A 12,240-nucleotide genomic window follows, 5' to 3' on the forward strand; every position below is an offset into this window, starting at 1 on the left:
GCTAGGCTGGAGGTGGCTGGATTTGTTTGCCCCCAGCCTGAAATGCCCCTGCTCTGGGCCTCTCATTTATCTTCATTGGTTTATTTTTCAATGCATCTTTAATTTGTAAAGAAATAAAATAAATTAAGGTGTAACTAGTAAAAAAAAAATGATCTTTGCAGATGTGACTAACTTGAGTGTTTTGAGATGAGGCTTCTTATCTGGATGATCTAGACGGGCCCAAAAGGTATCTTTATGAGAAACAGAGGAGATTTCAGACTAGACAGTGGAAAAGACTATGCAAAGGTAGGAATAGAAAGATGGGAAGACAAAGCAGGAAAAGGCAAGAACATCTCAATCCGCAAGTACTTTTCAAGTTCTGCTTGGGTAACAGAGTTGAGCAATGGAAGGAGTGGGGGTGGAGTGGCCTGAGTCAACTTCATTTTGTGGGGGATTTTTTTTCTTTAAATTTTGGAAAACAAGTGAAAATAGTTTATTAAGGCAACGCAAGGGATGCATGGTTGGTGAAAGATAGGCCATGTGTTAGAGTTAAAGAGAAAAGTGAAGAAAGGGAGAGAAATACCCCTAGAGAGTCCGAGGTAGGCCCAAAACTTCCAGCACACAGCCTGGTGGAGCGAATGAGGCTAAGGTGGTTGTTGTTGTTGTTAGGTGCCATCTAGTCTAGTACTACTCATAGCGACCCAATGAACAACAAATCTGAACCTGCTCTATCCTGCACCATCCTTACACTTCCTGACACACAAGAACCCATTACAGCAGTCACTGTGTCAATCCACCTGGTTGAGGGTCTTCCTCTCCTTCACTGACCCTCCTCCCTCCCCAACATCATGTCCCTCTCCAAGCAATAGCACCTCCTAGCAACAGGCTCAAAGTATGTGAGGTGAAGCCTCATCATCCTTGCCTCCAAAGAGCACTCTGGCTGCACCCTCTCCAAGACATAACTGTTTGTTCTTTTGGCCATGCATGGGATGTTCAGTGCTCTTCTCCAACACCACAGTTCAAAGGCATCAATTCTCTGTCATTCTTACTCATTGCCCAGCTCTCAGATGCATAGCTAGTAATCAGAAAGACTATGGCCTGAATCAGACACACCTTAGTCTCTTCAAACTGACATCACTAGTCCTCAATAGTTTCAAAAGATTTTCCCAATGCAATGTGTCTCCTTATTTTCTGACTGCTGGTTCCAAGGGTGTTAATTGTGGATCCAAGCAAGATGAAGCTATTGACAGTTTTAATCTCCTCTCCATCAATCATGATGCTTCCTCTTGGTCCAGTGGTATGAATCCTTGCTTTCCTGACATTCAGATGCAATCCATACCAAAGGCTGCATTCCTAGATCTTCTGCAACAAGTGTTTCAAGTCCTCACTTTCAGCAAGCAAGGTTGTGTCATCTGCATAACTCAGGTTATTGATGAGTCTCCCTCCAATCCTAATGCCACACTTTTCCTCATAGAGTCCAGCTTCTCAGATAATTTGCTCAACATACAAATTGAAGAGGTATGGAGAAAGAATACAACCCTGGCACAGTCCTTTCCCAATTCCAAACCATGCTCCCCTGCTCCAGTCACAGAACAGCCTCCTGGTCCAGGTATAGGTTCCGCATGAGCACAATCAAGTGCTCTGGGATTTCCATTCTTCTCAGTGTCAGTCACACCTTGTCATGATCCACACAGTCAAATGCCTTTTGCATAGTCAATAAAGCCCAAATAGACATTCTTCTGGTGTTACCTACTTTTAGCCAGGATCCATCGGACATCAGCAATGATATCCCTGGTGCCACAGACTCTACTAAATCCTGCTTGAACTTCTGGCAGTTCCTTTTTTGTGTACTGTTCTAGCTGGTTTTGAATGATTTTTGGCAGTGTTTTGCTTGCATGTGATATCAATGATATTGTTTGATAACTTCCACATTCAGTTGGATCACTTTTCTTGAGAACGGGAACAAATTTAGACCTCTTCCAATCCATTGGCCAGACAGCCTTCCTCCAAATTTCCTGGTATAGACTGGTGAGTGAATCCAAGGCTGCATCTGTCAGTTGAAACAAGTATATTGGTATCCCATCAATTCCTGGGGCCTAATTTTCTTGCCAATACCTTCAATGCAGCATCTACTTCCTCCTTCATGACCATTGGCTTCTGTTTATATGGTACTTCCTGGGATTTTTCAGTGTCAAGTGAGCCCAGGTGCACCTTGCTATTTATTGGCTCCCAGTCTCAGAAGACTAGCCCCACAGTCTAGCCCCACGCAAGGACCTGTGGGATTGGTTGGGGTGTGGATCCTCTGCATTCAAAGGAGGGAGTTTCACTTTGATGCATCTTGGACTCCACTTCTTAATGTTGACTTATCAGTGTGTGGTTGGTAGCAATTTTGAAACCCACTGTACATCAGCTTGTTCTTGTCCCTAAGGACAAAGCAATATGAGCTGTGTTGTATATCAAGTTTGAGAAAAGATTAGGATATTTTATAATACAATCAACTGAGGGCTTTTCAAAAGTGCCTTTAGAGATGCAAACTTGAGAAAAGATTAGGATATTTTATAATACAATCAACTGAGGGCTTTTCAAAAGTGCCTTTAGAGATGTAATATTGGTAAGACAATTTAATGTGAATTTTAAGTAATTTTTAGCATCAATCTGATTATGATCTTATCATACTGCTTTGTCATAAACTTTGTACAAAAAATTCTGATGGTGTGATCATTAACTACTGAAAAATTGGACCAGTTCTTTACAAGGCTGTGTCTAATGGAAACTTCATTCAGATTTATGAAATATTTCTGTGTAATCTAGAATATTCTTATGGAGGATAAAAATATATTCTGGGAATTAGTCTAGGTTCTGAGATACATTAGTGAACAAACAAACAAAAATTTTACCCTCCTCAAAGATTCTTAAGAAGATAGTGATATGGGACTGTGGGAGAACATGTTCCCTTTTGTTACCCTGGAGTCAGCTCCAATTCATGGCAGACCCTCCTATGTTTTCTGCGGTGGTAAATCACACAGGTGGAACCTGCCCATCTTTCTCCTGAGAAGCCGCTGCTGGAACCACTAGAGAAATGCAGCCTGTGGGTTAACAGGGCAGCTCTCTACCCCAGAGCTACCTGTGGAGAGAACAGTAGGCAAGAGCACAACTTTGGCTAGCTATAAAATGGCAAGTTCAGTTACAATTAAAGTCATTGCTGTGGAGTCAGAGCTGACTCATAGCTGGCCCTCCACTGGGTTTCTGCGACTGTAAACCACACACGATAAGCCTGTCCATCTTTGTCTGGAGGAGGATTGCTGGCTTCACGCCGCCAGGGATGCACAGACTCTGGGTCACTAGTGCAACTGTTAAATGATCTTTTCAAAGGGAATTCAGTCTATTTTAATGGCCTTCTCTGTTTTATATTTCTAAAATAGAAAACCTATAATAGATGTTTAAAATAGAATATAGACTTACCTATTTTATAATATCTATATTTTAATGTGTACATAAGATATTATATAGATAATAGGTAAGTCTGTTTTAAAGGCTTTGTATCTTTATTGCAGAAACTTTCCAAACATATACAGAAATAGAAAAGGCAAAGAACCCCATATATATCACCCAGCTGCAGCAGTCATCAGCATTTTTTACACACTTATTTTATTGATTCTCATTTTTCTTCTTACTGGGGTAATTTTGAATTGAATTTCAAACATGAGTCATTTGCCTTAAAAAATAATCAGTTGCACCTCAATTTGTTGGATGGAGGGAGGAGGTTAAAGTAAATGGGGAAGAAACAGTGGGGACCTGAAAAGATAGAGTAATGTGGGTATAGTCCACTGGTGATTAAGTTTATAAAACACAATGCATGGGAATGAGTGTATGAAACTTAATGTCAATGAAGGAAAGTGGGAGGGGTTTGGAATATGCACAATTATAAACGGAAATAAAAAAAATCAGTTGCCTCTCAGATAAACAAAATCACATGTTCATATTTAATCATAAAGACATTCTTATATCTATGAATATTGATACAACAACAACAACATAGAGAGAGAGCTCTGTTGGCCTAGTGGACAGAAAGTTATGCTACCAAGCCAAAGGTGCATGATTTTTATCTGCGGCCCTCAGGCCTGGTTTTAATTGTTTTTGATCAAACATTTTTCTAAGTGGTATAGCTGTATAGAAGTAACTCATGGTTGCTGTGATGTTGAACACTGTGACAATGATGTATCAAATGTGGTAATAGTTACCTGTGGTGAACAGTGCACTGTGACAATGATGTATCAAATGTGGTAATAGTTACCCGTGGTGGACAGTGTTTGGTGGAGCTCCCCGATTAAAACAAGCTTGGAAGCAGTATTGATATCCACTTCCAAAATAGCTTGCCTCGGGAAACTCTATGAACTTGGGGAAATGATGAAAGTTATACAAATGTTCAGGTCTTTCATTCATAGGGTCGCTATGAGTCGTCTACGACTCGATGGCACTTAACAACAACATGAAAATGGGTAACAGTTTTATTCACTTTATATTCACATTTCCCAAGTTTTCTACATTTTTTAAAGAAAGGCATTTACTCCAGTTGTTGTTGTTGTTTATTGCCATTGAGTTGAGCATCACTCATAGCGATCCTATGAACAAAAGGCCTAAAGCCTTTCTATAACTATCATCTTTTCTCCAAGATCATAGAGTTTCCAGAGGCATGTGATTTAGGAAGTGGATGCCATTCCTGCTTCCAAACCTGTCTTAAAATGGGAGATCCACCAAACAGTGTCCAGTTAGGATTTGATTTTACTACAGATTTGTTTTTATTACTTTTGTTTTTTCTTTTCATGTAGAGTACTGTCTAATCAGATCCAGCTGGCACAGGAAGAGACTGCCCCTCCTTCTCCAGCAGAGGATCTGGTGGATTCAAAGCTTGCACCTTCGGGATTGCAGCACAACTTCTTGCCACTAGGCCACCAGCACTCCCTAGGATTTAATTTTAAGCTCCAGTTTTATGTACTTGAAACATGTCACTCATTTCCCCATCTGTAAAACCAGTAATAATGCCTGCTTTCAAGTGTCCAGAATGGCCTCAGGCCCATCGATTCAAAGGAACAGAGTCCACAAAGACAAACTTCTACAGCCTCCTCTGGTAAAGCAGTGACTGAGGTCTTCGAAGCTTGTGACCAGCCTTCTGGAACAAAGGAGGGAAAAAGTAAAGAAGTATGGAAACAATTTGCCTGAAGAAACCTCTGCCTTCATGACTGAGAACAGAGCTATGAGAACAGAGCTAGAGGGTGTCGCCTGCCACTGCCCAGCACTCTAACAGGGATCTGAATAGACTGGGGTGGTGGGGGGGAATATTGAACAAAACTCAAACTCAGAAGCATATAAAAATCCAGATTTACTACTAATCCAATAGAGGCTGGTGGAACTCATGAAACTATGACTTTAGGCTTAAGTTTGAGCTAAACAGCAGACAGGCATCTACGGTAAATGATGACAGCAGTGAGGCACTCTGCACAACAGTCACCACAGAGGATCCAAAGGGCAGTGTGTACCCAGGGACAATGCTCAGAAGGTGAGAAGCGGTAGGACAGAAGGAGGAATGGAAGAGTCACAGAAAGCAAAGGGAAAAAGCTGGAGTTACATTGTACTGTAATTAATGTCCTATGAATAATGTGTATGAATGGTTGAATGAAGAAACCAATGTGCTTTGCAAACTTCCACTAAAATGACAACAAAAAAAAGTTAAAAGTCCAGGATAGAGTCTGGCCCAAAGTGCCAGTGGTCACCATTTATACAATTCTCATAATTGTCACCATCAATACCACCGTCATACCCTGTCACTACCATTTATCATCTTGTCATGGCCAACATCATCATCACCATCATCACCTGACTTTCCTGGTCTCACCACCACCACCCTCACTGACACCACCAGCACAACCAACTGATTTTGAGCTCAACCTTCAGGTATCAGGGAATGCATTGATTCTGAGAGTGAAGAATTTGATCTTTGTTTTTGAAAAATGTGACTCCCTACAATCTGGAGAGAAAAAAACAGATGAATGGGACATTCTAATGTTCTAATCCCTATGCACATCAAAAAACTTCTAAAAAGGAAAGCCACTGGTTGGGGAAAAAATATTTGGTAATGACATATCTGATAAGGGATTCATATCTAAAATTTATAGAATATTCCAGTACCTCAACAAGAAAAAGCTAAACAACCCAATCACAAAATGGGCATAGGATATGAATAGACACTTCACCAAAGAAGACATTCAGATGGAAAATATATGAAGAAATGTTCAAAATCCCTAGCTTTCAGAGAAACGCAAATAAAAACAACTACAAGATATTACTTTACTCTGGTAACAATAGCAAAGTTCAACAGAACAGCAAACAATAAATGCTGGCAAGGTTGTAGAGAGACTGGAACCATTATTCACTGCTGGTGGGAGTGTAAAATGGTACAACCACTATGGAAGGCGGTTTGGTTCTTTCTTATAAAGTTGGAAATGGAAATAGCAATTGACCCAGCAATGCCACTACTGGGACTATACCCTAAGGAAACAAGAACCACCATCCTAACAGATACATGCACACCCATGTATATTGCTATGTTATTTACAATAACAGAGACGGAAGCAACCCAAGTGCCCATCAAGAAATGAATGGATAGGAAAACTATGGTATGTTCATACAATGGAATACTACACGGCACTAAAAAACAATGAACTTATAAAACATTACACAACATGGGGGACCCTGGAGGACATCATGCTGAGTGAAATATCTCAGTCACAAAAGGACAAATACTGCATAGTATCACTGTTATAAAGCAAGTCTGACATGGGGGGTTGGAAGGGGAATAGGATAAGAGTGATTAGACAATGACCATTGCATTGGAACAGATGAAGGAAAGAATTGTTTAAAAGGAATATATGATTAGGCATTATATGTACAACAACAGATTAAGAGGACTAGGGGACAGGAGGAGGTAGGTAATTGTACAACAGTGAATAAACATTTTTTAAAAAAGTGGAAGAATGGGAAGGGAGGGATAGAAGGTAAACTGTGTAATAATGAATGAATGAAAATCTAACTTCATGGTGAAAATTCATTAAACTCACAAAAAAGAAATTTAAAAAGAATACAAAAATGTATATTAAAGCCATGACTAAAATATGAAAAGAAAAAAGTGACTCATTTCGCAGACCACACTGGCAGCACTCTTAGCACTGTCAAGCCTTCCCTAGAAGCTGATCCGGGCTCCTCCACAGTCCCACCTCCTCCTCCTCATGCACAGCCTCTGGACTGTGTGCAGCTGAGCAGTGCAGCTGAAGTGAGAGTGATACATTAGGGAGAGAAGAGGGCTGCAGAGGCAATGAGGGAGCCTCCTGGTGCCTGCCCATTGCCACCTCTTTCCCAAGCCACAGGGGACTTGCTCTCACATACCTAAAATCATCATCCATCACTCCAACTCCCGTCACAACACGTAGTCATACAGATGCCTGGATGGCAGCGGGGTGACCTTGGGCAAAACCTCTTAACCTCTTCAAGCTCCATCTATTAATTTATAAACAAAGGATAATGTGACTTTCAGGGATGCTCTGGGCATTAACTGTAGGAGTATAAATGGGGCTGACCCAGACGAAGGCTTAATAGAGCTCAGCAAAGACTTGGAAGATGGTGGGTGGATGGATGGATGCATGGATGGATAGGTGGGTGAACAGATGGACGGACAGACGGCAGTATGTCTCATGCCCTCTAGATTATCATTTCCACACACTTATGCTCACCAAAGCTCTGTGACATAGGCAAGGAGGGAGGGATAGTTCCTTCACAAGTATGGAAGCAGTCCCAAATCTTGGGGAGGAGGGGGGAGGACTGATAATTGGTTTTCACAGAAAAGTACAGCATATCTTCATTACTATCTCTTTGTAAAGCTACAAATGTGCAAGAACCTTGTTTAAGATCAGTACTTCTCAAATAGGATAATGCATGAACAATTTCTACAGGAAAAAAAGTGCTTACAATCACTAATACCAACTTTAATTCTCATAAAGCTTTATTATATACCAATAAAAACAAAATAAAAACTACTGTCCCCCTAATTCTTGTCCAGCTCTCAGATGTACAGCAAGTGATTGAAAAGACCATAGCCTGAATCAGGTGCACCTTGGTGTTTACACTGTTGTGAATAACGCAGCAATAAACATGGGATAATAAACATCTGTTAGAGTCAAGGCTCTGGTTTCTTTAGGGTATATTCCCAGTAGTGAAATTTCTGAGTCAAATGGTATTAATATTTCTAACTTTCTGAGAAAGCACCAGACTGCCTTGCATAGTGGCAGTACCATTTTACACTCCCACCAGGAATGAATAAGAGTTCCAGTCTCCCCACAACTTTAGCAGCATGTGTTGTTTGCTGCCCTGGTGAACTCTGCTATCGTTACAGTTTCTGCTCCTTGGCCCCTCCAAAACTGCCCCTTACCAGTAGTGAACAGGAGCAAGTGGGGGGACAAATACCTCTGACTTAGCAAGGGAGGAGACCACACCTAGATGCTCACAGAACAAAGGACAATTCTCTCCTGGATCCAGAAAGTCTTAGCCCCAGGCTCATGGGAGCTGGCAGCAACAGGCGGCGGGTAGGCAGAGGGTAGAAGCATTAACTGGAAGTTAGAACATGGCCAGTCTATCTCCGAGTAGCATCCCTCTGGCTCTGCCTGGGTCCAATTTACTAGAAGAGCCTCTGAGAGCCTCCTGTTTAAAGTGAAAAACGCAGAGAATGTTGTCAAAAAAGCAAAGAATACAGGCACTCCTCGCTGGATGAACAAGTATCGTGAGGGGCTGGAGACTCATTTTGTACTCAAATTGGGTATTTGCTGTGCCTTCAGTGAGGGATAAACCTCGAAGCACCTTTGTTTTCAGTCTTTCCATCTGTTTTATTCATTTCTTCCTTTGCTTTATCTGGTCCCACCTCAGTTACTTCCTTCTGCACATTCTCAAGGATGGGAAGGAGAGCAGGTTGGATGTGGAAAACTCAGCCTCACCATTCTGGACCACTTTCCCTCATTTGGGCACTTCTCAGGGCCTCACACGGGTGCGTGAGAGTTAAAGTTGGTCTATCTGCCTGCTTGCTATGCCCATCCACACCCAGCAAGCAGGCAAGGGAAGTGAGTTTGCCCCCATAAAGACGTCCCTTAAATCTGGACTCTCCACCCAGGAGACCAGCGACAAGCCTCCAGATGCCCGAGATGGGATGGGATCGAGGGAAAGAGATGTACAAGCTGCTGAAAACTGTTCTGGGTAATTTCCCTTCACTGCCCTGCGGAAAGATGGTGGTGGCTGGTGGCTGATCTAGTTTGAGTGGCTGCACACACATTAGCAAACCCCTGCTGTGAAAAGAGGCTGAGGTTGTGATTGACAGGAAGAAGGGAAGCCACCAGAGTACGTCCAGATCCCCTCGGGGCCGCAGGCGTGCGTGTCCTTGCACAGCGGAGTGTTTCTCTACGAAGCCTTCCTGTCACAATATTGAGATTGCTTCTTGTTGTTGTTTGCTCCCCTGCAGGTCTCTGGGGTCAGAACGTGCCCAGCTTGTCAGCTCTGCGGATGTAAAGGGCTCAGTGGCACAGAAACCACACAAAGGGGGCTGGTGGCCAGACAGCTGCCTTCTCCCACACGTTCCCTGGAACCCGCTGGGCAGAAGAACTCTGGCAGTCCCAATGGCTGGTGAAGGGCTCCTGGGTGTCCCCAAGGCAGGGCAAGGGACCCTGGGGGCCAGCAGGCTTGGGCTTCCCACCCAGGGTCCTCAAATCAGCAAGGTGGCTTCTCCCATGTTCACTCATTAACTTGTGTACTTTTTTCTCCTCTCAGTCTCTGACATTCATTGCCAGTTTTTTCACATGATGCCCACTAACAAGTATCCAAAATGAACACGCCTTCATTTCAAAACTTATGGCTGCAACTTTGCTGCCAAGGGTGCCCTCTGAGTGTGCTGGGGTTAGGGTGGTGGGGAGTGCAGGGCTGTGCAGACCTCCAGGGACATGGCAGCAGAGCGGAAAGGTGCTAGAACAGCAGGGCCGAGAGGGGCGGGTCAGGGGAGTGGGAGCACTCCCTACACCTGGGCTCACACCTCACATGCACATACACATGCACACACGTGTTTCCTTTATCCTTACTGGACGTGCAACACACACCAACTCATAATGACGTTTCATCCCCATGTTCTCACTATACACAAACACAGGCATGCTTTCATTCCCATGCACACACCACACACACCAACCTTTCCAAGAACCTGCCCAGACACAGCCCACCAAGGTTAACTGGAGCAGAACAGTCTGTTCTCATTCCACCAAAGTCCGTCCAGGAAAGCCGCAAATCTGCAGTCCACAGAACAACATTCTCAAAGGATGAGGGTGAGAACACAGGAGGCCAGGAGCAGACACAACACACCTGACCCTTCAGAAGCATCACTCGGGTCACATGTCTTTCCAGTGGGAAACAAATGTTGAACATGTCCGGACTCCAAGCCAGTATCCCAACCCAATGTCTCTGGATGATATAAAGTTATTAACTCTCACTTATTAACCTAAAGGTTAAAAGTCTGAAGCCACCCAGATGGCCTCCATCCAGAAGAATGCCTGACAATCTTTTTCCAAAATAATAAGCCATTAAAAACAATACAGGGAGAACCTCAACAAGAAAAAAGGTAAGCCATCCAATCGCAAAATGGGCACAGGATATGAATAGACACGTCACCAAAGAAGACATTCAGATGGCAAACAAACACATGAAGAAACGTTAAAAATCCCTAGCTCTAAGAGAGATGCAAATCAAAACAACTATGAGATATCATCTTAGCCCAGTAAGAGTAGCAAAGGTAACAGGGCAGTAAATAACAAATGCTGGCGAAGTTGTGGAGAGACTGAAACTCATCCATGGCTGCTGGAAATGTGAAATGGTACAACCACTATGGAAGGCAGTCTGACACTTTCACAAAAAGTTGAAAAGAGAAATAGTATTTGACCCAACAATTCCACTATTGGGAACATACTCTAAAGAAACCAGAGCCTCAACTCAAACAGGTGTTTATTATCCCATGTTTATTTCTACTTTATTCACAATGATAACAATAATAGCAAAGAGAGGGAAGCAACCCAAGTGCCCATCAATAAACCAATGGACAGACTGTAACACATTCACATCATGGAGATTACACAGCACTGAAAAACAATGAGCTCATCAAACATTACAGAGCATAGGAGAGCCTGGAGGACATTATGCTGATGAAATATCTCAGTCACAAAAGGAAAAATATTGCATAACAGCACTGTTATAAAAAGGCAAATGCAGTGAAGGGTGGGGTGAGAATAGGGAAAGAATGGATAGATAACAAACACTGCAGGAGAACAGATGTGGGGAAGAACTGTCTGAAAGGAATATATAATTAAGCATTTTATGTCTGACAACAAATGAAACAAGGGGTGCATTGCAGGGTGGGGTGGGGAGGGGAAGTAGAACAGTAGGAAGAAAACGTGAAAATGTGCAACAATGAATAAAAAAAATTAATCTTTTTTAAAAACTAACCCTACAGAGTGCAGTACTTTTCTGACACACACAGAGCTGGTTGCCGTAAGTTGGAATGGACTCAAAGTAATTGGTTGGCTGGATCACTTAGTACAGCAGTAAGTTATTACCATACATTCTACATCTAATTCTTTTTTTTTTTTTACATCTAATTATTTTGCTCCCCTGATTAAATGAAGGTCGCTTGGGCAGGGATTACCCGGGACGGGGTGGGGGGGTGGTAGCTCATCGTCTGGGTCAGCCTTCTGGGACAGGGAAGGGATGGGCTCTACGGCAGAACAGCAGGGATGTGGAGCAGACGGTGAGGCGACCCTCCCTCCCTGATTCAAGACTAGATAGCAATTTATTTATTCCTCAAAATATGAAACAGTGATTAAGAACTGATTGCCCTGAATTGTTGTATTCACGAAGAATACTGAACATATCCTGGGTTGCTGAAGAACAAGCAAATTTGTCTTGAAAAAAGTACAGCCAGAATGCTCCTGAGGAGGGAGGCCAGCGAGACTTCGCCTCATGTCCTCTAGACAGGTTATCAGGGGAGACTAGTGCCCAGAGAAGGATGTCACTGCTCGGTAAAGGAGAGGCTGAGCTAAAACAGACAATCCTCAGCAGGAGGGACTGGCACAGTGGCTGCTCAAAGGGCGCACACATCGCAAGGCTGGCGCGGGGGTGAGCGGTGCTTCA

At 43.0% G+C, this 12,240-nt stretch overlaps 1 pseudogene; it reads left to right on the forward strand.

Moving 5' to 3' along the window:
* The window catches only part of LOC102852536, a 13,604-nt pseudogene extending 4,281 nt beyond the window's left edge, over positions 1-9,323 (forward strand).
* The last annotated feature ends 2,917 nt before the right edge of the window (positions 9,324-12,240 follow it).

Source organism: Elephantulus edwardii, unplaced genomic scaffold, assembly GCF_000299155.1.
Source record: "Elephantulus edwardii isolate Elephantulus edwardi_28Jun2011 unplaced genomic scaffold, EleEdw1.0 scaffold00133, whole genome shotgun sequence".
Lineage (NCBI taxonomy): Eukaryota > Metazoa > Chordata > Mammalia > Macroscelidea > Macroscelididae > Elephantulus > Elephantulus edwardii.